The following is a 27,385-nucleotide window of genomic DNA, read 5'->3' as shown; positions in this document are numbered from 1 at the left end:
ACAAGTTGCCACTTACGGTGCCATCTTAGATACAAAAGTACCTAGGTACAGAATCTTGGTACAAAACAAAAAAAAAAGAACACAAAGTTAAACATTAGTCCTTCTCTTTAAAAGGTAGAAAAACAAACACAGTTAACACTTCAATACCACAGTCCATAAGTGCCTAGTCATGCCAGGCTCACACTCCTCACAAGGGCTCCACATCATCCACTCTGCATTCAGCCTCACCTTTGCCACCTTGCAGCCTGTTCATGCCGCCACCATGGGAAGCCTGTTCCTGCTCCCACCATTGGCAACTTCGGGCTGCATAGGCTTTAGAGGTGACAGAGTGGAATGAGGGCCTTTAGGACATTACTAGTTAGCAACAGGGCTCTGTGTGGGCGATGTTAATAAACTAGCTCATTACATGGGAACTGTGTATAAAAACTGAGGTAGAAGGAGGTGTTCCCACTCAGTGGCTGTATTTGCAATTCTGTGTGCGTTTTTGTTCTGACTTCTCTACACATATAAAAATGTTTCAGTAATACCTGTAAATCAGGAAATGCAAATAAGAGAGGAACGTAAATAAAACTACAGTTATTAGGGCAGTGGTACAAAGCAAGCCAATAGAGGTCCAAGTTCACAAGCCTCTGGGCTTCATCCTTGAGTCGTAAAAGAGGTAGCTAATTACATAGTAGATGCATTGGCATCAACTCTCCAAACTGCCTGGATTCTGTAAATGTTGCATCAGACTGAAAAGTAGCAAATATATTACCTCCATTAGGAGGGAAGGCAGGCAGAAAACAGAAAATTATACGTCAGTTAGCTTGACATCTGTCACAGAGAAGATGTTAGAATACATCTGTTAGGTTATAGCTATGCACTTCAAAACATGTAAGATAATCAGGAAAAGTCAGCATGATTTACTGAACAGAAAATCACATTTAATCAATTTATAAGATTTTTTGAATATATATATATTGTAAGGTTGTAAGTTTGCTCGCTGAGCTGGAAGGTTTATTCTCAGACATTTCGTCATTATGCTAGATAATATCATCAGTGGGTCTCTACTGAAGCACTGGTGTATTGTCCTGCCTTCTATTTGTGTGTCTTGTTCTGTTGTGGTGGGTGATATCGCTTCCGGTTCATTTTTTTGAGAGGTTGGTAAATGGGGTCCAAATTGATGCATTTGCAGATGGAGTTCTGGCTTGAATGCAAGGCCTCTAGGAATTCCTGTGGGTGTCTTTGTTTTGCCTGTCTCAGGATGAATGTATTGTCCCAGTCAAACTGGTGTCACTCGTTGTCTGTGTGTAAGGATACTAGTGATAGTTAGTCGTGTCTTTTGCTGGTTAGTTGGAGCTCGAATATCCTGGTGGCTAGTTTCCTGCCAGGTTGTCCGATGTAATGTTTGTTGCAGTCCTTGCAGGGTATTTTGTATATGACGTTCATTCTGCTGTTTGTTGGTACAGGGTCCTTTAGATTCATCAAGAGTTGTTTTAGTATGTTGGTAGGTTTGTGGACTACCATGGTGCCAAGGGGTCGGAGTAGTCTGGTCGTCATCTCCAAGAATACTGCTTCTGCCAAGAATACTGATATTGGTGGTCTCATGGATGTCCTGTTGATTTGTTTCTAGGCCTTGTTGTTGAAGGTGAAGTGGGTTGTGAATTGGCAGAAGCAGTTATGCAAAGGTTGGAACAAGCAGCCCTCCGCACAATCCAGCCCATCTTCTGTCATCACGAAACGGAACAAATTGGAAGAAACCCACAAACATATAAACAACATCCTTACTGGTATAAAGTTCACCAAGGAGGAAGAGAACAACAACAGACTTCCCTTTCTGGATGTCACAGTAGAACGAAAAGCCAATGGAGGGCTGTAGACCAGGGTCTACAGGAAAGCAACACACACAGACCAGACCCACCCACAGCTTCCAACCTCATAGTCCAGGAACCCCGCACTGCCCGGTTCTAACTCCTTCCCAAGATCCACAAGCCTGACCACCCTGGCCGACCCATTGTCTCAGCATGCTCCTGCCCCACTGAACTCATCTCTACCTACCTCGACACTGTCCTATCCCCCCAGTCCAGAAACTCCCCACATACGTTCGAGACACCACCCACGCCCTCCACCTCCTCCAAGACTTCCGTTTCCATGGCCCCCAACGCCTCATCTTCACCATGGATATCCAATCCCTCTACACCTCCATCCGCCATGACCAGGGCCTCCAAGCCCTCCGTTTTTTCCTCTCCAGACGTCCCCAACAGTACCCTTCCACTGACACACTCATTCGTTTGGCCGAACTGGTCCTCACCCTTAACAATTTCTCCTTTGAATCCTCCCACTTCCTCCAGACCAAAGGCGTAGCCATGGGCACACATATGGGCCCCAGCTATGCCTGTCTCTTTATTGGCTATGTAGAACAGTTGATCTTCCGTAATTACACCGGCACCACTCCTCACCTCTTCCTCCGCAACATTGATGACTGCATTGGCGCCACCTCGTGCTCCCGCGAGGAGGTTGAGCAATTCATCAACTTCACCAACACATTCCACCCTGACCTTAAATTTACCTGGACCATCTCTGACACCTCGCTCCCCTTCCTGGACCTCTCCATCTCCATTAGTGACGACCGACTTGACACTGACATTTTTTACAAACCAACCGACTCCCACAACTACCTGGATTACACCTCTTCCCACCCTATCTCTTGCAAAAATGCCATCCCGTATTCCCAATTTCTCAGCCTCCGCCATATTTGCTCCCAGGAGGACCAGTTCCACCATAGAACACACCAGATGGCCTCCTTCTTTGGAGACCGCAATTTCCCTTCCCACGTGGTTAAAGATGCCTTCCAACGCATCTCGTCCACATCCCGCACCTCTGCCCTCAAACCCCACCCCTCCAACCGTAACAAGGACAGAACACCCCTGGTGCTCACCTTCCACCCTACAAACCTTCGCATCAACCAAATCATCCACCGACATTTCCGCCACCTCCAAAAAGACCCCACCACCAGGGATATATTTCCCTCCCCACCTCTTTCCGCCTTCTGCAAAGACCATTTCCTCCGCGACTACCTGGTCAGGTCCACACCCCCCTACAACCCACCCTCCCATTCTGGCACTTTCCCCTGCCACTGCAGGAACTGTAAAACCTGTGCCCACATCTCCTCCCTCACCTCTATCCAAGGCCCTAAAGGAGCCTTCCACATCCATCAAAGTTTTACTTGCACATCCACTAATATCATTTATTGTATCCGTTGCTCCCGATGCAGTCTCCTCTACATTGGGGAGACTGGGCGCCTCCTAGCAGAGCGCTTTAGGGAACATCTCTGAGACACCCGCACCAATCAACCAAACCGCCCCGTGGCCCAACATTTCAACTCCCCCTCCCACTCTGCCGAGGACATGGAGGTCCTGGGCCTCCTTCACCGCCGCTCCCTCACCACCAGACGCCTGGAGGAAGAACGCCTCATCTTCCGCCTTGGAACACTTCAACCCCAGGGCATCAATGTGGACTTCAACAGCTTCCTCATTTCCCCTTCCCCCCACCTCATCCTCGTTTCAAACTTCCAGCTCAGCACTGTCTCCTTGACTTGTCCGGACTTGTCCAACCTGCCTATCTCCTTTTCCACCTATCCACTCCACCCTCTCCTCCTTGACCTATCACCTTCATCTCCTCCCCCACTCACCCATTGTCCTCTATGCTACTCTCTCCCCACCCCCACCCTCCTCTAGCTTATCTCTCCATGCTTCAGGCTCACTGCCTTTATTCCTGATGAAGGGCTTTTGCCCGAAACGTCGATTTCGCTGCTCGTTGGATGTTGCCTGAACTGCTGTGCTCTTCCAGCACCACTAATCCAGTATTTGCTTTCCAGCATCTGCAGTCATTGTTTTTACCTATAGGAGCAATCATCCCAACACCCACAAACGGAGCTGCATCAGGATATTATTTAAACAAGCCAAAACACACTGCAGCATCCAGGAACTATGAGATGCCAAAGAAAAACACCTATGCATTGTATTCAAGAACAATGGGTACTCGTTAAGCACATTCCGCAGATTCTTACACAACAAATCTAGACAAGAAGACACAACATGCCCAAAGACTCTAGCCACACCACCAAATATTAAAAACATCTCGGAGATGATGACCAGACTACTCCAACCCCTTGGCATCATGGTAGCCCACAAACCTACCAACACACTGAAACAGAGCAATGAATCTAAAGGACCCTGTACCAACAAACAGCAGAATGAACGTCACATACAAAATACCCTGCAAGGACTGCAACAAACATTACATCGGACAACCTGGCAGGGAACTAGCCACCAGGATACCTGAGCACCAGCTAGCCACCAAATGACACGACCGTTTATCACTAGTATCCCTTACACACAGACAACAAGGGACACCAGTTCAACTGGGACAATACATCCATCCTGGGACAGGCGAAACAAACAACGGAGGCTCACTGATAATGATACCTAGCATGGTGACAAATTATCTGAGAACAAACCTTTCAGCTCAGTGAGCAAACCTACAACCGGGACCACAACCTGAGCTAGAAATCTTCACAAAAATCGCAAATATATATTGTAAATAAAGGAGAACCTATGGACACACTGTATTTGGATTTCCAGAAGACATTTGACAAGGCGCTATGTTAAAGGTTAATGTCAAAAATAGGAGTTCATGGTGTAGGCATAGGATTTAACATATCAGCATTAATAGAAGATTGGCCGACTGGCAGAAAATGGAGAGAATGCAAAGATCAATCATTTTCGGATTGGCAAGTTGTTATGTGCAGTCCTGCGGGACTTTTCAAGCAGAGTCCATACAGGGCTCTCAATATTTTAGAATTTACATCAATAACCTAGATAGGGAGGCAAAGACATGATAGCTACATTTCCAGGCAACACAAAGATCAGTAAGAAAGTATATTGTGAAGCGGGTTTAAAGGCTGAATATTATTTTTTTGCTCAACTGCCAGTTGAGTTTCATGGCAGGTTTCTCTCCATGACGTCATGCCACATTCACATCAAACATGCCACATTAATCACCTACCTCAACTCTATAATGTCACTCTCATTCAAATCTAGCCTCATTGCAAAACTACTTGCAATATCCAAACCAACACACCACTGCCAGGATCTCTCAGAATGGACTGGAATCCCTGGTGCTGGCACCATATTTAAAAGCCCATTGTGCATCCAGACAAGCACTATCAGACCAGAACTGCTCTGCGCAGTTCCTGACATTTGCTCCGGACAAGGAATGGATAAAAAATTGGCGACCCTGAAGGTGCAGAGGTGGGACTTCCTCTTTCCCCATGACTTGCAGTGGAGGCCACCGTACTAGATCATGCCAGCCTGGTCCAAGGTTTGCACACTTCAGTGCAGTATCAGCCATCGGGAGGCATGCACAGCAATGTGGGAAGAATGTCAATGACCTCCTCCACTCTGCTAGTGTGTGCTGCTACCTTCTCTCTGATCCCTCACACTCACTTATCTCTGCTGCTGTACTCACCTCACCAAGGCTAGTGCTCCACCACTATACTAATACCTTCAGCATCTTAGCTCACTCATTGTAATCCACCTCACCCCCTGACAGCAATGATTCTGCATGCCTCAGTTCTGCCTACTCTCACCCAATCATCTCCTGCACCAATAATGAGAGTTGGATTACCCACCTTCATCTCCCTTAATACTTGCTTCTCTCTCATTCTGGGAGAGAAACAGCTCACAAAAGACTGGTAAGAGTCAATACAGGGATAGACTGCCTGACATTTGAGGAGAGGATCCTGATTCTGAATGCCTCAAGTGGTAGTCAGACCACGTCAGACTAGAATTGGAGCTCCTATTGACTTAATGAGCTGGAATCCCGAGAGGGTTATTGCCCTCAGGTTGGCTGAGGACAGCTGAGACCAGTGCTGGGTCCACTGCTTTTCGTCATTTATATAAATGATTTGGATGTGAAGGTATACCTGAAGTTAGTAAGTTTGAAGATGACACTAAAATTGGAGGTGTAGAGTACAGTAAAGAAGGTTACCTCAGAGTACAATGGAATCTCGATCAGATGGGCTAATAGGCCAAGGAGTGGCAGATGGAACTTAATTTGGATAAATGTGAAGTGCTGCGTTTTGGAAAGGCAAATTTGGGCTGGACTTGTACCTTTAATGGTGAGGTCCTGGGGAGTGTTACTGAACAAAGAGACCTTGGAGTGGAGATTCATAGCTCCTTGAAAGTAGAGCCTCAGGTAGACAGGAGAGTGAAGAAGGCGTCTGGTACACTTGCCTTTATTGATCAGTACATTGAGTCTAGGAGTTGGGAGGTCATGTTGCGGCGACACAAGAGATTGGTTAGGCCACTTTTGGAACACTGTGTTCAATTCTGGTCTCCTCCTATGGGAAGGATGTTGTGAAACTTGAAAGGGTTCAGAAAAGATTTACAAGGATGTTGCCATGGTTTGGCAGTGTGAGCTCTAGGGAGAGGCTGAATAGGCTGGGGCTATTTTGTCTGGAGTGTCGGAGGCTGAGGAGTGACATTATAGAGGTTTACAAAATCATGAAAGGCGTGGATAGGGGAAATAGACAAGGTATTTTCCCTGGGGTGGGGAGTCCAGAATTTGAGGGCATAGGTTTAGGATGAGGGGGGAAAGATTTTAAAGAGACCTAAGGGGCAACTTTTTCACGCAGAGTGTAGTGCATGTATGGAATGAGCTGCCAGAGGAAATGGTGGAGACTGGTACAATTGCAACATTTAAAAGGCATCTGGATGGGTATTTGAATAGAAAATGTTTAGAGGAATATGGGCCAAGTGCTGGCAACTGCGACAAGATTAATTTAGGATATCTAGTCAGTGTGGGCGAGTTGGACTGTTTCCATGCTGTACATCTCTATGACTCTATATATCCAGCTCATGGACTGGACCAGGCTGCATCTGTGGGCTGTTCAGTTGCTCTGTGATCTAACCTTGCTAATCAGTCTACCATGAGGAACCTTGTTGAATTACTGAAGTCAGTATAGATCACGTCCACCGATCTACCCAACAATCACTTCCCTAGATTCCCACAGAGTTTGAGGGTACACCTGAGGGATTTATCCACCTTTATGTATTTTAAGATATCCAGCACCTCCTCTTCTGCAATATGGACATTTTTCAATATATCACCATCTATTTTCCCCTCATTCAGTATCTTCCATGACCTTCTCCATAGTAAACACTGATGCAAAATACTTGTTTGGTATCTCCCTCATCTCCTGCGCTCCACACTTATGGCCCTCAAGGATCAGCAAGGCAGCCTATTCTCTCCCTAGTTACTCCAGTCATAGAGTCATAGAGGTGTACAGCATGGAAACAGACCCTTCAGTCCATGCCGACCAGATATCCCAACCCAACCTAGTCCCACCTGCCAGCACCCGGCCCATATCCCTCCAAACCCTTCCTATTCATATACACATCCAAATGCCTTGTAAATGTTGCAATTGTACCAACAAGCACCACATGCTCTAGCAGCTCATTCTATACACATGCGTGAAAAAGTTGCTCCTTAGGTCTCTTTTATACCTTTCCCCTATCACCCTAAATCAACGCCCTCTAGTTCTGGTCTCCCCAACCCCAGGGAAAAGACTTTGCCTATTTATCCTATCCATGCCCCTCATAATTTTCTAAACCTCCATAAGGTCACCCCTCAGCCTCCGACGCTCCAGGGAAAACAGCCCCAGCCTGTTCAGCCTCTCCCTATAGCTCAAATCCTCAAACCCTGGCAATATCCTTGTAAATCTTTTCTGAACCCTTTCAAGTTTCACAACATCTTTCCGATAGAAAGGAGACCAGAATTGTATGCAATATTCCAACATTGGCTGAACCAATGTCCTGTACAGCCACAACATGACCTCCCAACTCCTGTACTCAATACTCTGACCAATAAAGGAAAGCATACCAAGTGCCTTCTTCACTATCCTATCTACCTGCAACTCCACTTTCAAGGAGCTATGAACCTGATTCCAAGGTCTCTTTGTTCAGCAACACTCCCTAGGACCTTACCATTAAGTATACAAGTCCTGCTAAGATTTGCTTTCCCAAAATGCAGCACCTTGCATTTATCTGAATTAAACTCCATCTGCACCTTCTCAGCCCACTGGCCCATCTGGTCCAGATCCTGTTGTAATCTGAGGTAACCCTCTTCGCTGTCCACTACACCTCCAATTTTGGTGTCATCTGCAAACTTACTAACTGTATCTCTTATGCTCGCATCCAAATCATTCATGTAAATGACAAAAAGTAGAGGACCCAGCACCGATCCTTGTGGCATTCCACTGGTCACAGGCCTCCAGTCTAAAAAACAACCCTCCACCACCACCCTCTGTCTTCTACCTTTGAGCCAGTTCTGTATCCAAATGGCTAGTTCTCCCTGTATTCCATGAGATCTAACCTTGCTATTCAGTCTCCCATGGGGAACCTTGTCGAATGCCTTACTGAAATCCATATAGATCACATCTACTGCTTTGCCCTCATCAATCCTCTTTGTTACTTCTTCAAAAATCTCAATCAAGTTTGTGAGACATGATTTCCCATGCACAAAGCCATGTGGACTATCCCTAATCAGTCCTTGCCTTTCCAAATACATGTACATCCTGCACTGTTCTCACCATGTGCTTCCTTTGTCTGCTCTTCTCCCTTTTAAAACTGCTGTGTTTTGACTTTTTTTTTCCAAAGTTCCAAAACAATGCAACAGAATATAAAACAGTAATTGTTGCTCCTGGACATCAAGGAAATCATCTCCAGCACCTAAAATATCTCAAAAAAAAGGAGCAGCTCTTACAGCCAGAAATTCTTCCCATTCTCAATCATGGATTACCCAGGATCCTTAGCAAATCTCCATGTCAATATATTAGTCCCCTTCCAATTCAGGTGCAATCCATCCTTCTTATACAGGTCACATCTACCCCAGAAGAGATTCCAATGACCCAAAAATGTGAATCCCTCCCCCCCGCACCAGCTCCTCAGCCACACATTCATCTGCTCTATTCTCTTATTTGTACCCTCACTAGCTCATAGGACCAGGCATAATCCAGATATGATTACCCTCGAGGATCTCGTCTTTAAATTCCTGCCTAACTTCCTACATTCTCCCTTCAGAATATCATCCTTTTCCCTTCCTATATCGTTAGCTCCAATGTGTACAATGACCTCCTATCTGGTCCCTCTCCCCTTTGAGAATAAACTGCACTCTCTCCACGATATTCTTGATTCTGGCATCAGGGAGGCAACATACTGTCCTGATTTCTTGCTGTCAGCATGGAAGTGTCACTCGGTGCCAGAAACGTGGCTGTTCATACTACATTGAGAGTCCATCACCACCACCTTACCACCCCCCCCCCACCCCCCCCACCCATTTTCCAAAACATTGTAATTATTTGAGATGGGTATAGCCACAGGACACTCCCTCTCCTATCTTTCCTGGAGATAACCCATCTACCTGACTGTATCTGAGGTTTTTCTCCCTTCGTATAACTGCTATCCATCACACCCCCATCTCCTGTGAATTCCTCATTGCCTCTTGTCCTTGATTGCAAACGATCTTTGCTGCAGCATTTTAACCTTAGTTGCCATTGCGTCCCAAGGTGTAGCGCTGAAGTACAAAAGTGTGCTATGAGGGTTCTTAGAGGCTCACATATGTCAAATGTTAATTTCTGTTGTCATTCGTTGCATGGTATCATATTGCTGGTACCCTTGCAATATGGATTGGTGACTAGTGTCCATGTTGAAGGTCCTTTGGACAAAGCAGTGATCTGACTTCCACATTGAGAGTTCTCGGCATATTTTGTTGAGTGTTTCCAGCATTTTGTTTTTATTTCAGATTTTCAATGTTTCCAGTACTTGGCTATCGTACACACACTATAATCTGTAATTGTTTATGGCTTGGAATTTATTTAGATTAGATTACTTACAGTGTGGAAACAGGCCCTTCGGCCCAACAAGTCCACACCGACCCTCCGAAGAGCAACCCACCCAGACCCACTCCTCCACACTTCCCCCTTCACCTAACACTACGGGCAATTTAGCATGGCCAATTCACATAACCTGCACATTTTTGGACTGTGGGAGGAAACCAGAGCACCCAGAGGAAACCCACGTAGACACGGGGAGAATGTGCAAACTCCACACAGACAGTTGCCTGAGGCGAGAATTGAACTCGAGACTCTGGCACTGTGAGGCAGCAGTGCTAACCACTGTACCACCGTGCCGCCCATACGGTTCATGAATATATACTGAAACACAAATTAAACACATTTAGATGAGATTAGATTACTGATAGTGTGGAAACAGGCCCTTCGGCCCAACAAGTCCACACCGCCCCACCAAAGCGCAACCCACCCATACCCCTTACCTAACACTACTGGCAATTTTAGCATGGCCAATTCACCTGACCTGCACATCTTTGGACTGTGGGAGGAAACCGGTGCACCCGGAGGAAACCCACGCAGACACGAGGAGGACGTGCAAACTCCACACAGTTAGTCGCCTGATGCGGGAATTGAACCCAGGTCTCTGGCGCTGTGAGGCAGCAGTGCTAACCACTGTGCCACCGTGCCGCCCATTTAGATGGTTGTATATTATTTAAATATAATCTAAGCATCAAAAAGCTTGAGCAGGAGCAGTTGGTTGAGATATTTGTTGCATCTAAAATGCACTTGTCACTTTGCGTGCCAGAAGTATTGGAGCTGTAGCACCTAAGGAGGTGAAAAAGACTCTGAAGCAACATTACTAGGTGGTTTTGACACCAAGATGAAAACACTTAGAAAAAATGTAACACATTTATTGGTTAAAAAAATTTAAATACATTGGCTTTAGCAGGCAGTTCAATGTTTAATTGAAAAAAGTTCAGAAATTCAGACTTCTGCAATTTTTAATAGTCTGAAATAAAATCATTAGATGGGAGAAATGTGCATCTTTTGAATTCCTTAATTGTGTTCAAAGTGTCAACTTTCTTGGTGGCTATAATTATATTAATTTCAATTGCTTGGAGGAAAGGAAGAAAAAAAATCTATTTGGTTTCCTGTGTCTCATTGTTATCTGATAAAGTCCCTGCTGGAAACTAAATAAAGGGCTTGGTAATTTCTGAACAGTCCTTGGCAAAAGCCAGAAAAATCTCTCCCCAAGGGCAGTATCAGCCTTTAATTTGCACAATGGTAAAAGTCTTTGCTAGAACTCAATGCCTGGATTCACACATAAAGACTGGGCACTTGGTGAAATACAAAAGGATTACTCAAGCAACTTCCAGACCCTCATCTGTTTTAGAGATCTTGGTTTAGGGAGAAATACTGTCCATGGCAAAGGGAAGAATTCCCCTGTTCTTTGAATTAGTAGTAAAAGCTCCTTTATTTCCAACAAATTGGTCAGGCAGAACCTCAACCTAATGTCTCATTTGAAATACAATACCTCCAACAGTGTAACACTTCAATGCCACACTGGAATATCAACCTGGATTTTAAGTCTCTACAGACAGTATTGAACAAATGATCTTCTGAAGAAACAGTCATACTGTTAAAGCTTTTCACAGTGTACTCAGCTTTTCACAGTAAGGGCAGAATCACAAAAATATCTAATCTCAAAGGGAATAAGAATTTTTCAAGGCACCAAAAAATAATTTGGCCAAAGTTAAATTTAATATTTTGTTTGCCTTGAATCATGCAGTCTCATTGTAATTTTTTAATTGCCAGATAAGCACTGTATCACATATTTGTGCCATCACTAAAGCCACCTATTTCTACCTCCAAAATACCCTGTGTCTCTGTCACTGCCTCAGCTCTTCATCATTGGAACTCTATACTTTTCTTACCTTTGGACTTGAGAGTTCTTTTTATTTTATTAGATTTTATTTTATTAGATTAGACTCCCTCCAGTGTGGAAACAGGCCCTTCGGCCCCACAAGTCCACACTGACCCTCTGAAGAGCAACCCACCCAGACCCGTTCCTTTACATTCACCCCTGACTAATGCATCTAACACTACGGGCAATTTAGCATGGCCAATTCACCTAACCTTCACATCTTTGGACTGTGGGAGGAAACCGGAGCATCCGGAGGAAACCCACGCAGACACAGGGAGAATGTGCAAACTCCACACAGACAGTTGCCCGAGGCGGGAACTGAACCCGGGTCCCTGGCGCTGTGAGACAGCAGTGCTAACCACTGAGCCACTGTGCTGTCTCATCCCACACTGTTGACCTGAATTCTATCTTCCAAATATCTGAGCTGCTCTAAAGATAATCTGTCCACATCCTTGCTCATTAACTCCTATGTACCAATCACCATGTATTCACAGACCTGCATTGTGACGGCCCCCACCCCTCCTCCAACTTCCAAGGCTGTTGCCTGGTGCCAGAAGTCTTCCCTGACTTTAATCACTGACTTTTGTCTCCTTATATGTCTTTTCTTACAGTTTTGAATTCTCCTGCCTTAGTTCACCATGGTTGGTTTATCAATCTCTTAGAATCTTTCCTCCTGACTGGGTAATTTTGTTGAGAGTCATGAATTGTCTCCTGAAATGTCGCCACTGCTTGCTGTCATTCCTGCTTATCAATGCACCCAGTTCACTTTAGCTAACTCTACCCTATTTCATTGTAATTCCCTTTGTTTAAATGAAACATAGTTCTTTCCAACTCAAATTTCTCACACTCTAAGTTCTATCATGTTATGATCACTACATCTTTTCCTCTGAGGTAATTTATTAAATTTGGCTCATTACCCATTCCTGTATCTAAGACTGCCTACTTTCTGGTTGGCTCCATGACAGAGTAATCCCTCATGAATTATACCTCTGAACCGCATTAAATGCATTTACATTCTTTATTAATTAAGGTTTTCTTGGTGAGACCAGCCTGGAGTATTATATACAGTTGTGTCTCCATAAGACCATAAGATACAGAAGTAGAATTAGACCATTCGGCCCATCAAGTCTGCTCCACTATTCAATCATGGCTGACAGGTTTCTCAAGCCCATTTTTCAACCTTCTCCCCATACCTTCTCCCTTTGACCTCCTTACCAATCAATAATCTATCTATTTCTGTAAGAAATACACTTGCCATCTGCAGCAATGAGTTCCACAGAGTCACTACCCTCTGGCTGAAGATATTCCTCCTCATTTCAGTTCTGAAGGGTCATCCCTTCCACTCTGAGGCTGTGTTCTCAGGTCCTCGTCTCTCCTACCAATGGAAATGTCTTCTCCGTGTCCATTCTCAGTATTCTATAAGTTTCAATAAGTTAACACCCATCCTTCTAAACTCCAAGTACACAGCCAGATTTCTCATATGTACATTTGACAAGCCCTACATCTTTGGGATCATTCTTGTAAACCTCCTCTGGAGCCCCCTCCAATGCCAGTACATCCTTTCTTACATACACGGCCCAAAACTGCTCACAGGATTCCAAATATGGTCTGGCCAGAGCCTTATACAGCCTCAGTAGTTCATCTCTGCTCTTGAAATATAGCCCTGTTAAAATGAATGCTAACATTGCATTTGCACTCCTTACTATCTGCTGAACCTGCATGTTAAACTTAAGACAATCGTGAACCGGGACTCCCAAGTCCATTTGTGCTTATTTTCCCTATGTAGAAAATAATCTTGATCTCTATTTTTCCTACAAAATATATAACCTCACATTTTCTCTCATTGTATTCCATCTGCCATTTCTTTGCCCACTCTCACAGCCTGTTTAAGTGCTTCTACAGCTTCCCATTTCCTCACCACTATCTGTCCCTCCACCTCTTTTGGGTCATTTGTAAATCTAACAACAATGACCTCATTTCCTTCATTTAGATTGTTATAGAGTCAGAGTCATACAGCATGGAAACAGACTCTTCGGTCTGACTCATCAATCCCAAACAAATATTCCAAACTAAACTATTCCCATTTGCCTGTGTTTGGCCATTTTCTTTTTGTGTCCATCTGTTGTCTGTTAGTTGGGGTAAGAATTCGCTTAACCATTAGTTTGAATGGCTCTCATTGCATCAGGTTTTTGATGAAATCGAAAGAGCTATTCATATCTTCAAGAGAACAAAGTTCAAGGAGTTTGTTTACCCTTGAAAATGTTCATAGAATTTCCAAAAGGTGTCTTTTGACTTTTTATTCTTGTTACCTATATATAACCATGTGACTTCTGGGAGCCATGTTGTAAGATTCTTTCTGCCTAATTTACGTTTTCTTTACTAAATAAAGAATATTATAACAACACATTCATGATAATAATGATAAAAGGTGTCCAGTAGCATGATGTAGAGGAGTAAAGAGGGTAGGATTAAGGAAATTCCAAAACTTAGGGCTTGTGCAGCTGAAATTATGGTCATTAATTGTGAAGTGATTAAAATCAGGTATGTGAAAGTGGTCAGAATTGGAGGCTAAATGAGATCTCGGAGGATTAAGGGGATTGCAAAGGTGGAGAAGGAGAATTTGAGTACCTCAAACTTAAAAATGAATGAGACTTTTAAAAAGTTGGTTTATTAATGGATTAGGAACCAACGTCAGTGAGTGTAGGGTGAATGGAATTTAAGGCTGAACGTTTAGAGTCCCTTGGGGAAAGGGGAGTGACACAGAGGCAGACTGTAGAGATTGTAACAAGGTCAGCCTGGTAGACCTCACAGCCAATTAGGGCTGACAATCCGGTCCAATCAGGGAGCCCTAGCGGACAGACAAGAACAGGAGGCGATCCCAATGGAGCCAGACCATTATTAATGAATAGTTGTAGTCCCAACACTGACCCCTGTGGAATACTTCTAGTCATTTCTGCCATCCTGAAAAAGACCCCTTTGTCCCCACTCTCTGCCTTCTGCCAGTCAGCTTATCCTCTATTCTATCATCTATGCCTGTATTTTGCCCATCTCACCTTGGGCTCTATCTTCTTCAGCAGCCACTTATGTGAAACCTTGTTTAAAGGCATTTTGGAAATCCAAATAGATTAGTTCTCTGGCTCTCCTTTGTCTAAGTTGCCTGTTACCTTCTCAAAGAATTCTAACAGATTTGTCTGGTAAGACTTCTCATAAGTCCATAGGACAGGAGCAGAAATTAAGCCATTTAGTTCAGTGAGTCTGCTCTACCATTCAATCATGGCTGATAGCAGAAAATTGGGGTTGAAAAACCTATCTCCCCATTACTTTTGGTCCCCTTGCCAATCAAGAACTTATCTATTTCTGCTTTAAATATACTCAATGACCTGGCCTTCACAGCTTTCTGTGGCAATGAATTCTACAGATTCACCACTCTTTGGCTAAAGAAATTTCTCCTTATCTATATTCCAAAAGGTCTTCTCTTTACTCGAAGGCTGTGCCCTCGGGTCCTAGTCTCTCCTACCAATGGAAACATCATCCCAACGGGCACCTGGACAGGCCGTTCAGTATTCTGAAAGTTTCAATCAGATCCCCCCTCATCCTTCTAAGCTCCAGTGAGTATAGACCCAGAGTCCTCAAATGTTCCTCATATGTTAAGCCTTTCAGTCGTGGGATCATTCTCATGAACCTCCTCTGGACCCACTCCACGGCCAATTCATCTTTCCTGAGCTATAAGGCCCAAATTTTCTCACAATACTTTAAATATGGTCCAACCAGCACCTTATAAAGCCTCAGAAGTACATCCCTGCTTTTATATTGTCGTCCTCCAAAGATGAATGACAACATTGTACCTGCCTTCCTAAATACTGACTCAACCTGCAAGTTTACCTTAACAGAAACCTGGACTAGGACTCCCAAGTCCCTTTGCATTTCAAATTTCTGAATTTTCTCCCCTTTTAGAAAATAGTCCATGCCTCTATTCTTCCTACCAAACTGCATGACATCACATTTTCCCACATTGTATTTCATCTGCTATTTCTTTGCCCACTCTTCCAACCTGTCTAAATCTTTCTGCAGCTTCCTGCCTCCTCAAGACTACCTGCCCCACCATGTATTTTTGTATATTCTGCAAACTTAGCCAGGATGCCATCACTTCCTTCATCCAGATCACTAATGTATAAAGTGAAAAGTTGTGGTCCCAACACCAACCCCTGTGAAACACCACTAGTCACCGGCTTCCATCCAGAGAAGGATCACCACTCTCTGCCTTCTGCCAGACAGCCAATCTTCTATCCATGCTAGTATCTGGCTTCTAATACCATGTGCCCTTATCTTACTCAGCAGCCTTCTTTGCGGCACCTTATCAAAGGCTTTCTGGAAGACCAAATAGATAATATCCATTGGCTCTCCTTGGTCTAACCTCCCCTTGATGAAACTGTTACTTCCCTATTTTAATGTTACTTCCAAGTACTCTGCAATCTCAACTTTAATAATGGTGTCTAAAATGTAGGTCAGGCTAAACTGACCTATAATTTCCAACTTCTGCATCCTTCCCTTCTTAAACATGGTGTTAAATTAGCCATTTTACAGACCTCTGGGACCTTTCCTGACTCAAGTAATTCTTAAAAGATCACCACCAATGCCTCCACAATTGCCTCAGCTATCTTCTTCACAAGTTGGGGGTGTAACTCCATCTAGTCTGGATGATTTATCCACCTTCCAGCACCTTCTCCTTTGGGGTAGATAATACACTCACTTCTGCCTCCTCATACTCTTTAAGTTCTGGTATGCTACTGGTGTCTTCCACCAGGAAGACTGATACATAGTACCTATTCAGTTCCTCCACCATGTCTTCATTTCCCACTACTACTTCTCTAGCCTCATTTTCCAGTGGTCCAATGTCCACTCTTGCCTCTCTCTCAGCTTTTATACATGTAAAAACACTCTTGTAATTTGTAAAAATAAATACTATTTGGCTTTTCATATTTCATCTTCCCCAGCCCCCAACCCCAAAACCTTTTTTTTTTAAATGTTATCCTCTGCTGGCTTTTAAAGGCTTTACTATCCTTTGGCTTCCCACTAATCATAATCATACTGTGTGCTTTTCCTTTTGTTTTTATGCTATCCCTGACTTCCCTTGTGAGCCATGGTTGTTCATGCTTGCCTTCATTAGCCAGGGCGTTGGATATAGGAGCAAGGAAGTCTTCTCACAATGTTATAAAACATTGGTTAGGGCACTGACAGAATACTGTGCGCAATTCTGGTCGCTAGATCAGAAGGATGTGATTATATTGGACAGGCTGCAAATGAGATTCAACAGGATGTTGCCTGGGATGAAAAGTCTCAGTAGGAGACTGGATAAGCTGAGTTTGTTTTCCTTGAAGCAGAGGAGGCTGAGGGCTGATCTGATTGAGATATACCAAACTTAGAGAGGTACAGGCAGAGTAGAATGTGAGAAATTTTTTCCAACAACAGACAAGCATAACACCAGAGGTTATAAGTTTAACGTGAAAAATAAGTGATCTATAGGAGATCAGAGAACATTCACACAGAGGTTGGTAGAAATATGGAAGCATGCTGCATGAGAGGATAGTGGAGGCAGGTACTCTCACAGCATTTAAGAAGCATATAGATGAGCACTTTAAATGCCAGATTGTAGTAGGCAATGGACCAAGTGCAGGTAAATGGGATTGGTGTAGATTTATTTGTTGTTCTGCATTTACGCTGTGGGTTGTAGGGCCTGTTCCTGTGCTGTATGACTCAAAGACTTGTGCATATTGACCTAGATGGGCTCCCAGTTAAGCACATCCAAGATTTTAAACTTCATATCCTGGTTTTTGAATGCTTTCATGACCTTGCCACCTTTGTATCGCCTCTATCCATCGCCCTGCCAGATTCTGACATACCTCCACTCCTGGCATCACAGACATTCCAATTTTAATTGCTCCACCTTTGGCAGGTGTGCTTTCAACTGCTGTAGCTGTAATTTCTGGAATTCACTCCATAAATCTCAATGCCTTTCTATCTCACTATCTACCTTTAAGGTGTATCATGAAACTTACCTAGTTATCCAAGTTTTGATCATTTGCCTTCATATCTCCTTTGTGCTTCAGCGTCAATTTGGTCTAAAAATGCTGCTGTTCAGTGTCCTGATATTTTACTACATAAAGGGTCAACATAAATGCTAACTGTGAAGACATGCAAACATTTTTATCATGAAAACTGAATTTTCGAACATTAGTTTGAAACCCAACATCGTTACAGATATTGCTGTTTCTATATATTTTTTTCAAAACTGCAATCTTATTATGACCATTGCCATATTCTTGCTGGTACTTTAAAGCTGTAGCGTTTGACATGCCAGCTGAGAGATCTCAGGACTGTATTTCAGACAGCAACTAGCAGTAATGCTGTACTTGCAAATTTAGCTATGAAAAGGTCTTAAGTGTGATTTTATCCAAAACTACCAGTAAACTTTCAGATTTTGAGTAATACTTTCCTGTAATGATTCATTAGCTGAAGCTACTGACTTTGAAGCCAAAGTGGAAGATTTAAAGCAGCAGATATAAAAAATGTTTCGTCATTTAGGAGCTCCAATCGCTGAACCAAATTGAATCATTATATTTTTCCAATGCATGGATATTAAAGGATACTATTACAATTCCCAGGGATACTGATAAACTTTAAAGATACTTGAGGTTCCAGTGACCGACTGGATAGATCACATGACAAGATTTCAAGTTTTCAGACTTTAAATGCATCAAACATACTAACATCAACATAAACATTATTTAAGACTCATTCTCCAAACAACTAGTAAGAGTTCCCAGTTGTAACTTTGAATAACACTGAAAATTCACCATTATATTTTGTTTTGCTCCTTAACTGGACACTTCTTTCTCCAAAAACCAGTTCAACCTATCCTCAGCTCCTTGTTTCCTTTACCCTTTTCCAGATGGATAACTTCTGATCCCAAATTGACTTTCATGCTATGGATTCTTTTCAAAACTAGGTGAGTTGTCTAGCCTTGTTTATACCATCACAAACTTGGTCACTTGAGTCCAATTGCAAGTTCCCACCTGAATTGTGCAGATGCCTAGAAGGCCATAATAATGTCCTTAATCCTATGTAATTGCCCTTTAAGTTTAGCACAGTTGTTTCTGAGTCAATTTTATCACTGTCAAACTGAATGCTAAATTCTATCACATTACGGTCACTGTTTCTGGGGTATTGTTGTACTCTGAGATCATTTATAAAACCTGCCTCATTACAGATTACTCGATCCAAAGTAGCCTGATCCTTGGTTGGATCCACAGCATGTTGTTTTTGAGAACTGTCCCAAACATACGTTATTTCTCAAGGCCACCACTGCCAAGTTGACTTTCCCAATCAACATGAATATTAAAATGATCAATGTTCTGCCCTTTTTACATGATGTCATTATCCTCTGATTTATTCTTTCCCTCACAGCATAGTTATGCTGCAGGATGGTAGAGTACTCCCATCTTCTTTGCCTTGTTATTACTTGCCTCCATCCATATGGATTTTACATCTTTTTTTAATATACTCACAGGACATTGCCCTTGACAGGGTGGTGCTGAGCTGAATTCTTCAGCACTGCAGTTCATGTGCTGTAGATAAACCCACAAATCTGTTAGGGAAGGATTTCAGGATTTTGACCTAATGATAAAGCAATATATTTCCAAGTCAGGATTGAGAGTAGCTTGGAAGAGAATTGCTGATGGTGCTCCCATGTATCTGCTGTCTAAGGCACCTAGGTGAATTTTTGCAGTGCATCTTGTAGATAATACTCACTGCTGCTAATGAGGGTCAGTGGTGGAGTGACTGTATGTTTGTGGATATGGTTCCAATCAAGCAGGCAATGATGGTGTCAAGATTCTTGAGTGTTGTTGGAGCTGCACAAATCCTGGGAAGTGGGGAGTAGTCCATCACATTCCTGACTTGTGCCTTGTGATTGATGGTCAGATTTAACAGAGTCAATTAGATGGCATTATGTGTGGCAGTATTCCTAGCCTCTGACCTACTCTTGTTGCCATTGTATTTATAGGTCTAGTCCAGTTCAGTTTCTGGTGAATGGGAACTTCCAGAGTGTTGATAATGCAGGATTACGTTAGGATAATGACACAATGTAAAGGGGCACTGGTTAGATTATTATCTTAATGGTGATGGCTACTGCTAAACATTTGTGTGCATTGAAAGTTACTTGCCACCTGCCAGCCCAAGCCTGGATACTATCCAGGTCTTGTTGCATTTGGACATGGACTGCTTAATACCTGAGGAGCTGTGACTGGTGCAGAACATTGTGCAATCAGCAAATATCCTTACTTCTGATCTTATGATGGATGGAAGGTTATTAAGGCGGTGAAGCAACTTACGGCGGTCAGGCCCAGGCTACTACCCTGAGGAACCCCTGCAGATGTCTAGGAGCTGAGATGACAGACCCTATACAACCATAAACATTTTCCTATGTGGCAGGTATGACTCTAAACATCAGAAAGAACCACCCCCACCCCAATTCCCATTGACTCCAAGTTCCTTGATGCCACACTCGGTTGAACACAGCCTTGATATCAAGGGCTGTCACTTTCACCTCATCTCTGGAATCCAGCTATTTTGTCCATGTTTGAACTAAGGCTGTAATGAGATCAGGAGGTGAGTGGCCCTGGGGGAGCAAAAACTGGGCATCATTGAGCAGGTTATTGCTAAGAAGATGCAGCTTGATAGTACTGTTGATGACACCTTCCATGACTTAATTTACAATTGAGAATAGACTGATGGGGTAGTAATTGGCCAGATTGGATTAGTCCTGCTTTTTGTGTACAGCAAGTTCCCGGGCAATTTTCAGGTAGACACCAATATCGTAGCTGTACTGGAATAGATTGGCGAGGAAAGCAGCAAATTTGGAACACAAGTCTCAATACATTTGCCAACATGTTCTCAGGGCCCAGAGCCTTTGGGTTGGATTTGTCCTGTTTTCTGTGTGTAGGACATATCTGGGCAATTTTCCATATTGATGGGTAAATGCCAGCATTGTTGCTGTACTAGAACAGCATGGTGAGGCATGTGGCAAATTCTGGAGCACAAATCATTTTGGTATTATTTCCAGAATGTTGTCAGGGCCTCTAATTTTTGCACTATCCAGTGCCTCCAACCATATCACGCCATGTGAATCGAATTGGCTAAAGGCTGGTATCTGTAATGCTTGGGGACCTCTGGAAGAGGCCAAGATGGATCATCCACTTAGCATTTCTGATTGAAGATCGCTGCAAATGCATTAACCTTATCTTTTGCACTGATATGCTGGGCTCTCCCATTGAGGTTGGAGATATTTATAGAACCACCTCTTCCAGTGAGCTGTTTATTTGTCCACCACCATTCAAAATGGGACATGGCAGGACTGCAAAGCTTAGATCTGTACTGTTGGTTGTGGGATTGCTGAGCTTTATCACCTTCTGATTTTGCTGTTCGGCATGTAGGTATTTCTGTTCTGTCAACCACCAGATTGACACCTAAATGTTAGGTATGCCTGATGCTGCCCTGGCATGCCCTCCTGTACTCTTCATCATGATTCCCTGGCCTGATGGTAATGGTGAAACATTAACTGCTGCTAATGGCCCACAGTGCCTCATGGATGCCTAGTCTTGAGTTGCTAAATCAGTTCAAAATTTACAGTGATCGTGCTAGCCAGTACAAGGTAAGGTATTAGCAATGTGAAAGCAGGACTTCATCTTCACAAGAACTATGCCATGGTCACTCTTAACGATGCAGTCACAGACAGATGTTCTGCAACAGGCATATTGGTGATGATCTTCCAATCAGAGATTATTTCTTGCTATTATACTCATTCCATCTTTTATTAACAAACATGCCTGATTATCCTTTCCTTCTTGCTTGTCCTTCTGAAAAGTTCATGCCTCTGAATATTTAACTTCCATCTTTGATCACCTTGTAACTATGTCTCTGTAATGACTATAATATCTTACACATAAATCTCTATTTGTGCTGTTAATACATTTATTTTGACCTGAATACTTCACGCAGTTAAGTAGAGAACCATTAATTTCACCTTCTACCAATTTTCCCTCTTTGATGCTCCTTGCTGCTTTTTTTTTGGCCCATTCAGTCCCACTCTGGGTATTATTACTTACATAACTAATCTGCAAAGCTGCCTATTCCTTCGCTTTGTAAGCCTACATATTCCCTCTCCAACACCCCATCAATTTTATTTAGTTTAATGTCCTCTCTGCAGCCCTTGTTATTCAATTTGCAGGACACTGGTCCAAGCACAGTTCAAGTGAAGCCCATCCCACTGGAATAGGTCTCCTCTACTTCTGTCCTGGTGCCAATACCCCATGAACTGATAGCCAGTCCTCTCACACCAATCTTTAATACATGCATTTAACCCGCTGACTTTATTTACCCAATGCCAGTTCGCCCATGGTTCAAGTAGTAATCACAAGATTATTTTCTTGGAGATACTCTTTTCCAATTTAGTTACTAAATGTTCAAATTCTTTTAGTAAAATCTCATTTCTAGTCTTATCAATTTCATTGGTACCAGCATGGATGACAAAACTGCAACCCTTCTATCCGACTCAAAGTTCTTCCCCAGCCCTGAGGAGATGTCCTGGCACTGTGCAGGCAATACTGACTTCAGGATTCAAACTCACAGCTGCAGAGAACAGTATCTATAACACTGCATAAGAATATCACAACATCCAAATAATAGTAATATTTAACATCAGCAGAATATAAGAATATTTAGGCAAAACATGCAATATGCACATCACAGTCTTTATTATCCTACTGTTGGTACTGCTATTTTGAAACTTGCTGTCACACATCTGTAATATTCAGATGCTTGGAAATGTGAGCCAAGAAACAAAAGGTTCTAGCTTTGATAACTGCTCAATGGAAAAATGCAAAGACCAGTATCATACCAAGGTATTAGCTAAGAATAGCTCACTTTCAAAACATAGTTACCATTGATGTTACAATTCTCATCCTCAGATTCCTACAATTCTCCTTCTACTGAGAGAAAGAGAATTGGGGGAGGCCTGCTGCTGTAAGCACAGTTTGGCAATAGTGGACAGAAAGGGGAGTAGGTTAAGCAGAAGGCTAAAACAAACTTTTAGCCAGCATATTTCTGAGGCATGGGTACATTTCCGTGAATTAATTTTCTTTTAACTTAGCCAGAATGTCAGATCCCAATTGCAAGCTCTATAGATCATACTGGCATTGAGGGTAGGTTCATTGCCCTGGTTTTCGCTATGATCCTTCCCAGTTGACCAGCTTTCTACATTCACTGGCCAGACTTATGAAAAAATAATTGAAAATGTCAGACACTGCAATCCATTGAACCAAACAATGCTAAGTTGGTGTTTTCAGGGGAAAAGAGTATAAGAGAAATTGGAGGGAAAAGGGAAATTCAAGGGTGAATTTTGGAATCTACAAATCAGATGAGGCACCAGTTTTCAATTCATTTTAATATTTATTCCCTTGTACAAGACTGATTCTACCACCATATATGAAGTCGGTTCCTTGCTCACAGATATGCAGGCACAATGACAAGTTGACCTTTTTGGGCTTATAGTTTCCGAAAGCTGTATGAAAATTATATGTATGTGGAGATTGGTTGAACAAATGTTGACAGTGGTGCCACTTCAGCAGCACACACTTCCAAAAAAAGGATGAGAAAATAATAGATCTTACACACAAATATATGAGAAGTCATTTATACTGACCTTGCTATATCTTACTTTAAACTACAACAATCATCAAACAGTGGCAATTATTGTGAAATGAAGAGGTCAGACTTTGTGATTTTCTTGGCTATTCATTTGGCAAAGTAATACTGTTTCCTGGAGATGGGTTAGAGATGTACACCCACCACACCCCTCCTGAAAAATAAATTCCTGGCTGAGAGCCCAAGTGGCTGCAAAAAGGAACCTGCAAACTACACAGTTTCAAGAGTCACATGAACTAAAACAGAGATGTCATGTTTTATTATTAGAAATGAAACCCCCGATCATTGTAATTTAGAGATTGCTCATGTTAAATACAAGGATTTGGAATTGACTTACTCGTTTTATTCGTTGAGATTATGTCAGCATTTATTGCCGATCCCTAATTGCCCTTGACAAGGTGGTAGTGAGCTCCCTTCTCAAACCGCTGTAGTCCATTTGGTGCAGGCAGATCCCACAATGCTGTTTTTCATAAAATCATAATTTTACACAATTTAATGACTTAGTTTGAAGGCCATTTCAAAATACTCAATTCTAAGTTGTACCAAATATAGTAAACATATTTGCTTTTTATTCAATCATAAATTCTGTACAGCGAATCATAGAAAGTCTGTCTCTGTGACATCATTTACATCTCTGATTTATTTTTATTGTTTTCAATGATTCCATTGCCAATTTTTCCCTAGTTATAGATAGTTCCTGGGTTGCAAACAGGTTCTGTTCTGGAGTACATTGACGAGTCAAATTGCATGCAAGTCTGAACACAATGCAGCACAATGGAAAGTTCTTATTTACAGGATATGTTCATGTGTCGGGTCTTTAAAATTACACCTATGCATGGGATTTGCATTTGTAAGTACAAGCATTCATATGTCAGACATCTATAAACTGGTGACTCCCTGTATTCGATTCACAGTCACCAGACTATTTACCATACATCTTGAATTCCACCATGTTGTCTCACCTGCCTGGGCACAAGCGAATAAGTGCAATGTCAACATTTAAGTGAAAAGCATTGACCAGGAAGATCATGAAATGAAGGTGATCTGAGATTTAAAGTAAGCACAGAGAAGAAAAAATCTCAAGTTTGAGCTTATGGTGTTTATTTTTGCAATTAGTTCCTGTTCACAGACATTGCTACTCCTTAGAATCATAGCACAAGGTTTACCTTGCTGCCAGTTGTCTCTCAAGCACTTTCCCAAATTAGAACCTGCTTAGATTTTAATTTGACAGAACTTGAAAATAACTGTAAATAATAACATTTTGAAGTAACTCCTTGTCACCAAGTTGAGGCCTGCAATTTCCATAAATATAAACTTTCTACAACACCAAACAGATAATTTCAACACAAAGATTAAAACTACAACATTGTCTATAAGTGCAGAACAGCAAATTAAGAGCAGAAACTTACTTTTATTAATTTATGGGAGCAGGCATTGCTGGATAGGCCAGCATTTATTGGCCATCCTTAATTGCCCTTGAGAAGGTGGTGGTGAACATCCTTCTTGAATTACTACAGTCCTTGGAGTTTCGGAACACCCACAGGGTGAGAAAAAGTTCCAAGATTTTGGCCCAATGACAGTTAGGAGGGGAGGTATAGCTTAACGTCTGAATAGTTTGTAACTTTGAAGAAACCTGCTCATTGGTGTTCCCATGCATCTACTGCAATAGACTGTAGATGTTGAGGGTTTGAAATTTCTTTGGAAGGTGTTGTCAAAGGATCCCTGGTGAGTTGTAGCAGTGCATATTGTATTTGGTACACACATACTGCTGCAATTGTGTTAAAAGGAGCAGGTGTTGAAGGTGGCCTATGGAGTAGCAATCAAACGAGCTACTTTTCCTGGATGGTGTTCAGTTTCTTCAGTGTTGTTGGAGCTACATCTACCTGCAATTAGTTAGTATTCCATCAAACTCCTAGATGGTGGATAGATATTAGGAAGACAGGAGGTGAGTTACTTGCTGCAGAATGTTTAGCTTCTGACCTACTTCTTTAGCCATAGTATACTTTATGGCTGATCCAGTGTAGTGTCTCGTTGTTGGTAAACCCCAGAATGTTGATAGTGGAGGAGATAGTTGTACAATGGATCACTGGATTAGTGTTTTGGTCTAAAGGTGGACGGCATGATGGCACAGTGGTTAGCACTGCTGCCTCATAGCACCAGAGACCCAGGTTCAATTCCCACCTCAGGCAACTGTCTGTGTGGAGTTTGTACATTCTCGCCGCTTCTGTGTGGGTTTCCTCCCACGGTCCAAAAATGTGCAGGTTAGGTGAATTGGCCATGCTAAATTGCCCGTAGTGTTAGGTGAAGGGGTAAACATAAGGGAATTGGGTGCATTGCTCTTCGGAGGATCGGTGTGAACTTGTTGGGCCAAAGGGCCTGCTCGCACACTGTAAGTAATCTAACCTAATCTGGAGATGTGGGTTCAAATCCCACCATGGCAGATGGTAAAATCTGACTTCAAGAAAAAAAAACTGTAACTAAAAGCTAATCTAAAGGCAACAATGTCATTGAAGGGGGCAATGGCCTAGTAATACAATCACGAGACTATTAATCTAGAGACGCAGGAAATGTTCTGGGGACCCAGGTTCAAATCTCACCATGGCAGATGGTGGAGTTAGAATTGTTTAAAAAAAATCCAGAGTTATGAGGCAAACGATATCCAATTGTGGATTGTTGGAAAAAGCCATCTGGCTCATGAATACTATTTAGGAAAGGAAACTATCTTTACCTGGTCTTATCTACACGACCTATAGAAATGCAGTTGACTCTTAAGTGTCCTCTGGGTTATTCGGGATGGGCAAGAAATGCTGGCCTGGCCAGTGACACATCATTGCATGAGAAAAAAACGGTCTTGGCCTCCAGACTGCTGGCAGGAACTGGTGGGAAGTCCAGAGGAATAAGATGCAATACCTCATCACATGAATACACAAGAATGGAGTGATATAGACCAAGGGCAGGGTAGAAGGGATTAGTTTAATTTGATGTCATGTTCACACAATATTGTGGGCCGAAAGGCCCGTTACTGTGATGTACAGTTCTACGTTCTATATTCTAAAGTAACCATTGTCAATTGTCATGAAAACCATCTGGTTCAATAATGTACTTTAGGGGACCGAAATCTACCTGATCTGTTCTCAAGTGATTACAGACCCACAGAAACGTGGCTGCCTCTTAACTCCCCTCTAAAATGGCCCTACCAAACCACTCAGTTCAGGCCAATTCAGGACGGGCAATAGATTTTGGCCTAGCTACTGATGCCCATATCTTCTCAGCAAGTATTTTAAAAAATCAGTGACAGTGATAGTCTACACCTGGACAGGACTGGAACTGTCATAGGGGTGCTTTTGCTAACGCTGTTGGGGAAGGGGTAAACTAATGTGGCAGGAGGATGGGAACCAAATGAGGTGGTTAGTGGACAGTAAGGAGGTAGTAACTAAAGCCTGTAAGGAACTAGATAGTGAAGTCAGTGTAACTAAAAATGAAGAGTAGGCAGAGAGCAGATGATGAACACCAAGAGACAAGTAGTCTGAGGTGCATTTGTTTTAATGCGAGAAGTGTAGTAGGTAAGGCAGATGAACTTATGGCTTGGATTAGTACATGGGAGTATGATGTTATTGCTATCACTGAGACTTTGTTGGGTGAAGGGCAAGATAGGCAACTAAATATCCCAGAATATAGATGCTTCAGGTGGGATAGAGAGGGAGGAGTTGCATTATTAGTCAGAGAGGATATCATAGATATGCTGAAGGAGGGCACAATGGAGGACTCGAGCATTGAGGCAATATGGGCAGAGCTCAGAAATAGGAAGA

General features: G+C 42.7%; 1 protein-coding gene across 9 annotated transcripts in view; it reads right to left on the bottom strand.

Annotated features, from left to right (window-relative positions):
• zbtb7c (zinc finger and BTB domain containing 7C) overlaps window positions 1-27,385 on the bottom strand; it is a 221,183-nt gene that overhangs the window by 56,099 nt on the left and 137,699 nt on the right. For 8 of the 9 annotated variants that reach the window (XM_072574763.1, XM_072574739.1, XM_072574802.1 and 5 more), the window contains one exon: window positions 23,914-24,036. The exons of the other annotated variant lie outside the window; for it this stretch is intronic. The gene's annotated coding sequence lies outside the window, so the exon portion shown is untranslated. The remainder of the gene's footprint in view (window positions 1-23,913; window positions 24,037-27,385) is intronic. 9 annotated transcript variants of the gene reach the window in all.

This window comes from Chiloscyllium punctatum, chromosome 1 (assembly GCF_047496795.1).
Source record: "Chiloscyllium punctatum isolate Juve2018m chromosome 1, sChiPun1.3, whole genome shotgun sequence".
NCBI lineage: Eukaryota > Metazoa > Chordata > Chondrichthyes > Orectolobiformes > Hemiscylliidae > Chiloscyllium > Chiloscyllium punctatum.
This window is presented reverse-complemented; position numbering and strand designations above follow the sequence as displayed.